General features: G+C 34.4%; 1 non-coding gene across 1 annotated transcript; it reads left to right on the top strand.

Moving 5' to 3' along the window:
• Nucleotides 1-4,649: 4,649 nt before the first annotated feature.
• Nucleotides 4,650-4,756, top strand: LOC139850827 (small nucleolar RNA R71). Its single transcript, XR_011760205.1, has one exon. It is a non-coding gene; the product is annotated as a small nucleolar RNA R71 (small nucleolar RNA).
• Nucleotides 4,757-6,623: the final 1,867 nt, after the last annotated feature.

The raw sequence follows: 6,623 nt of genomic DNA on the forward strand, positions 1-6,623 counted from the left end.
AATTCTACTGTTCCGTATGGGAAAACTCTTTGGACTATGAATGGTACAGACCATCTTGATTTCAATTTTCCAGGAAATAGCTTGAATCGTGAATTGAAAAGAAGAACTCCGTCTCCTTCTTTAAATTCTTTTGAACTTCTGATTCTTTTATCATGCCATTTCTTCGTTCTTTCTTTATAGATTAATGAATTATCGTATGCTTCATGTCTCAATTCTTCTAATTCGTTTAATTGACTTAACCGTAGACGTCCCGCTTCATGTAAACCAAGATTACATATCTTCAAAGCCCAAAATGCTTTGTGTTCAATTTCTACTGGAAGATGACATGCTTTTCCGTAAACGAGTCTAAAAGGTGTGGTTCCAATTGGAGTTTTGTAGGCTGTTCTAAAAGCCCAGAGTGCATCCTCCAATTTCATGGACCATTCCTTCAGATTTGATCCTACGGTTTTCTCTAGAATACGTTTTAAAGCTCGGTTGGTATTTTCAACTTGTCCACTTGTTTGTGGATGATAAGCAGTGGAGATTTTATGAGTTACTCCATATCTTTTGAGAACTTTCTCAAGTTGATTATTACAAAAATGAGTACCCCGATCACTTATTAAAGCTTTCGGTGTTCCGAACCTTGCAAAAAGACGTTTTAAAAAGTTGACTACAACTCGTGCATCGTTAGTTGGGAGAGCTTGTGCTTCCGTCCATTTAGATACATAATCAATGGCAACGAGAATATATAGATTATTATGAGATTTTGGAAATGGACCCATAAAGTCAATACCCTAAATGTCAAATACTTCACATACTTGAATGACATTTTGTGGCATTTCATCACGTTGACTTATTTTTCCGGCCCTTTGACATGCATCACAGGATTTGCAAAGAAGGAGTGCGTCTTTGAAAATTGTAGGCCAATAGAATCCAGCATCATAAACTTTTCTTGCTGTGAGCTGAGGCCCATAATGCCCTCCTGTTGGTCCTGTGCGACAATGGTTTAAGATTTTACTAGCTTCATCTCCGAATACACATCGGCGTATTATTTCATCGGGATAACTTTTAAACAAATGTGGATCTTCCCAGAAATAGTGTTTTATATCACTAAAGAATTTCTTTCGTTTTTGGTACGACAATCCTTTTTCAAGGAATCCACATACTAAGTAGTTTGCATAGTCTGCAAACCATGGAATTTCATTATAATCTATCTTCAATAGATATTCATTAGGAAAGTTGTCTTGTATGGCTGATTCATTTAGAACTTCTAATTCAGGATTTTCAAGGCGAGAAAGATGATCAGTGGCGAGATTTTATGCTCCCTTTTTGTCTCGGATTTCAATATCGAACTCTTGTAAGAGTAAGATCCAACGGATTAATCTTGGTTTGGCATCTTGTTTCGAAAATAGGTATCTAAGAGGAGAATGGTCGGTATAGACCACCGTTTTAGCTAGAACGAGATATGAACGAAATTTGTCAAAAGCAAAGACAATAGCAAGGGGTTCTTTTTTAGTAGTTTTGTAATTTGTTTGTGCTCCTTGTAACGTCTTACTAGCATAATAAATAGGTTGAAATCGTTTTTCAATCCTTTGTCCTAAAACGGCTCCCATTGCAAAATCACTTGCATCGCTCATTAGTTCAAACGGTAGATTCCAATTTGGTGTTATCATGATCGGCGCATTAGTGAGTTTTTCTTTAAGAATATTAAAAGATTTGATGCATTCATCTGAAAAGATGAATGGAGCATCCTTTTCTAAGAGTTTATTCATAGGAGTGGCAATTTTAGAAAAATCTTTTATGAAACGTCGGTAAAAACGGGCATGCCCTAGAAAACTCCTAACTCCTCTAACATTGGTGGGATGTGAAAGTTTAGCAATTACATCTACTTTAGCTCTATCCACTTCAATTCCTTCCTTTGAAATTTTATGTCCAAGAACGATGCCTTCTATAACCATGAAATGGCATTTCTCTCAATTAAGTACTAGATTTGATTGTTCGCATCTAATAAGCATTCGTTCAAGATTAACTAGACATGATTCAAATGTATCACCGAAGACTGAAAAGTCATCCATGAAAACTTTCATGCATTGTTCTATCATGTCGTGAAAAATCGCCATCATGCACCTTTGAAAGGTTGCAGGGGTGTTGTAAGCAAAAGTACCATAAGGGCACGTGAATGTGGTTTTCTCTTGATCCTCGGGTGCTATTGGAATTTGAAAATATCCGAAAAAACCATCAAGAAAACAATAGTAACTGTTTCCAGCTAATCTTTCCAACATTTGATCAATAAAAGGTAAGGGAAAGTGATCTTTTCTGGTGGCGTCATTTAATTTTCTATAATCAATACAAACATGCCATCCTGTTACAGTCCTAGTAGGAATAAGCTCATTTTTCTCATTTGTAATGACAGTCATCCCACCTTTCTTAGGCACGCATTGAACTGGGCTTACCCATGGACTATTAGAGATTGGATAAATTAAACCTGCATCAAGCAGTTTAATAATTTCTTTCTTAACAACATCTTGCATATTAGGATTTAGTCTTCGTTGGCGTTGCACATACGTTTTATGACCTTCTTCCATAAGGATTTTATGTGTGCAATACGAAGGACTTATTCCTTTAATATCATGAATTTTCCATGAAATAGCTGGTTTATGAGCTTTTAACACAGAAATGAGTTGAGATTTTTCATTTTCAGTAAGAGAAGACGATATTATTACAGGTAACTCAGATTCACCATGTAAATAAGCATATTCCAAATGGTTTGGAAGTGGCTTTAACTCTAATGTCGGTGGTTCTTCTATCGATGATTTATATCAATATCTGTCTTCTTCTTTTAGCATTTGAATTTCTTCTGTTGTTGGTTCATATCCATTAACCATTAGTGTAGCTAACATTTCAGTTTCATCAATTGATTCAGTACTTTCTCCTAAAGAACATTCTCCTGTTTCTTGTAATTCTGGAAATTCTTCTAACAATTCTGCATGTGATTCTATAGTTTGAATATAATAACATGTATCATCTGTAGATTGTGGTTGTTGCATGGCTCTATCAACTGAAAAAGTAACACTCTCGTCCTCTATACTTAGGGTCAGTTTCTTACCGAACACGTCTATTATTGCTTTAGCCGTGTTTAAGAATGGTCTTCCTAATATGAGAGGTACTCGAGAATCTTCTTCCATGTCCAGGATAACAAAATCTACTGGAAATACTAAAGTACCAACTTTAACTAGCATGTTCTCCATTATCCCTCTAGGATATTTTACTGATCTATCGACTAGTTGTATGCTTATTCCTGTTGGTTTTAATTCTCCAAGGTCTAGTTTAGCGTATAGTGAATACGGCATTAAATTTATACTAGCACCTAAGTCTGCCAATGCTTCTATTGAACTAAGACTACCCAGAAAACATGGAATTGTGAAACTTCCTGGATCAGATAGTTTTTCTGGTATCTTATTCAACAGCACTGCTGAACAATTAGCATTCATAGTAACAGCCGAGAGCTCTTCCATTTTCTTTCTATTTGAGATTAGATCTTTCAGAAATTTAGCATATCTAGGCATTCCTGAAATCACATCAATGAAAGGAAGATTTACATTTATCTGTTTAAACATATCCAAGAATTTGGATTGCTCGGCTTCAAGTCTCTCTTTTCTCATTTTACTTGGGTAAGGAAGTGGTGGTTGGTATGGTTTAACATAAGGTTTAGCCTTAACTGTGTTATCTTCATTAACCTTTTCAAATACCGGTTCTTTTTCCTTATCTTGTTCAGGTTGTGGTTCTTGTGGAGTAGGAATAGCTTCATCAGAAATTACAGGTATTTCAGGTGGTTTAAGTGTAATACCACTTCTTGTGGTAATAGCTTTAGCTGTTTCATTCCGGGAGTTAGCATTTGTATCACTAGGTAGACTTCCCGGTTTTCTTTCACCTATTAACCTTGCTAGGTTACTTACTTCTTGTTCCAAATTTTGAATAGAAGCTTGTTGATTTCTAAATGCTTGAGCATTTTGTTCATTGGTTTGTTTCTGAGATGTGAAAAACTGTGTTTGAGATTCAACTAGCTTCGTCATCATATCTTCTAAATTTGGCTTTTTACCATCGGTTTGTGGTGGTTTGTTTTGAAAATTAGGTCTTTGCTGATTGTAAGTATTATTGGATACTTGTTGATTGCTAGGACCTTGTTGGTTTTGTATGGAACATTTCGATTATAATTCTGGTTTTGATTGTAAATTGGTTTTGGCGATTGATAATTATTCTGATAATTATTTCCAGGCCTTTGGTTTATATATGAAACATTCTCTCTTTGTTCCATTGTTAGTTCAATACTGAGACAATCTTTTGTCAAATGTGGTCCTCCACACTGCTCACAACTAATTCGTATTGAGTGAATATCTTTGGTCATCTTTTCCATTCGTCTCTCGACAGCATCTATCTTTGCAGAAATGGAATCTAAGTCATGGCTAGAATCGGCTCTAGCTGCTTTAGATGATCTAACGATATATTTTTCTTGGTGCCACTCATGTGAGTGGGAAGCAGTGTTATCAATAATCTTATAATCGTCAGTTTCGGTTTTCTTCATAATGGAACCACCAGCTGCTATATCGATGTCTTTCCTTGTAGTGATGTCACATCCTTGGTAGAATATTTGTACTATTTGACAGGTGTCTAAACCATGTTGTGGACATCCTCTTAATAACTTTCCAAATCTTGTCCATGCCTCATATAGAGTTTCATTTGGCTTCTGTGTGAACGTAACAATTTCTCCTTGAAGTCTCACGGCTTTAGATGTTGGAAAGAATTGTTTGAGAAAATTTTCAACTAAAACGTCCCATGTATCAATTGCCCCTTCAGGTAATGATTCTAACCAATCTTTGGCTTCTCCCTTTAAAGTCCAGGGAAATAACATGAGATATATCTGTTCATCCTCCACTTCTCTTATTTTAAATAGAGTGCAGATCCTATTAAAGATTCGAAGATGTTCATTTGGATCTTCCTTCGGTGCACCACTAAATTGGCATTGATTAGTCACCATGTGTAGAATTTGTCCTTTGATTTCATAATCTGGTGCATTTATGTCAGGTTGAGTAATTGTGTGACCTTGGCCAGTGCGTTTAGCTCGCATTCGGTCTTTCATACTTAGAGGTTCCAGATTCTCCATAATTGAATTTGTTGAATCTGAATCACTATAGGATTCTGATTTAATGGTTGGTTCCTCAACAATCTCTGTTTGAATGATTGGTGGTTCCAGAGGAAAGATTAGTGGTTCAGGATCTACGAATTGTCCCTGAATATTCTCCGGATTCTCAATTGTGAGGTCGGGTTCAAAAAATGGATTATCGGAAATTTAAATTGGAGTACTTGGTCGACTGGATGACGATTCTAAAGAAAAATCAACGGCGACAATATTTGCGAGATGTTTTGATCGAGTTACAGGTGGTGAACGTACAAAAGGTGGTGAACGTTTTGCTCGGTGCATTCACTGAATATCCTATTAGTTTTTAAAAAGAAAAAAAATTATATAAGTTATCCAATTAATAGACTTTTCTGATTTTACCCACGTTTCGAATAGCCAAAAGATGCAGCAGAGGGGCAGGATTCGTTTGATCTCAATATAATTGAGTACTGTTTGGCTCCAATAACTCGGTCCACGTACAAATCCAACTATTACTACGAACCAGAAAATTTTAATCTCTATCAATTTAATCACTTAAAATAAATTTTCGTAATTTAAAGAAATTTTAGAGAAGAAGATAGAAAATTCTATGTCCTAAAAACTAGAATGGCGAGAAATAAGAAAGAAAAAGAGCGCGTCGAAAAACGTCGAAAAATAAAAGGTTGAAAAATAATAGGCGTCGAAAAAAAAATACGAAAGTAGCGCGTCGAAACTTAAAAAGGCACTAAAAACTAAAAATTAAAAGTTGCGTCTTAAAATATTAAAGCTTAAAAGGAATTCTATATCTCAAAACGACAATAACTTAAAAAGGTACTAAAATATAAAAACAGCGTCGCAAAATTCTAAAGCACCTAAATCTTAGTCTAAAGAAAAAGCACTTAAGGGATTTTACGGCAAATCTTAAAAATCTAGAAGTAAAAATAACTATGGTAAAAACTATATCTTAAAACTAAATACGAGCGAAAAATACAAAAATTACGCTAAAACAAATAAAAAGGGACAAAATATAAAAATATACTAAAAGTTGTAAAAAGTACAATTTTTATAAAAATATTATTTTTATATTATTTATTTTATAAAACTATTAATTTTGTAAATTATTTAAACTAATTAAACTAAATATACAAAATAATAATAAAAACTAAATTATATAATAATAATACCCTAATTAGGGTTTAAATTAAATAATAATAATAATAATTACTCCGTAATGATTGCAGAGTTCAGTCAAATGTGGCGTGTCAGCAGGGCTCATGCGATCGCATGAGTCCTAAGTTACCCAGCCATGCGATCGCATAGGCTAGAGTTTCGGGCCAGAGAGTGGGTGCTACAGTACGGGCCGAATGTTTTTATTATTTTTTTTTCTGTTTTGCTGTTTTGATTTATATTAAAACAAAATATTTAAATAAAATTTATATTTTTACAAACTAAAATAAAAATAAAGAAACTTTATTAAACTTATATATTT

This window comes from Rutidosis leptorrhynchoides, chromosome 5 (assembly GCF_046630445.1).
Source record: "Rutidosis leptorrhynchoides isolate AG116_Rl617_1_P2 chromosome 5, CSIRO_AGI_Rlap_v1, whole genome shotgun sequence".
Classification (NCBI taxonomy): Eukaryota; Viridiplantae; Streptophyta; class Magnoliopsida; order Asterales; family Asteraceae; genus Rutidosis; species Rutidosis leptorrhynchoides.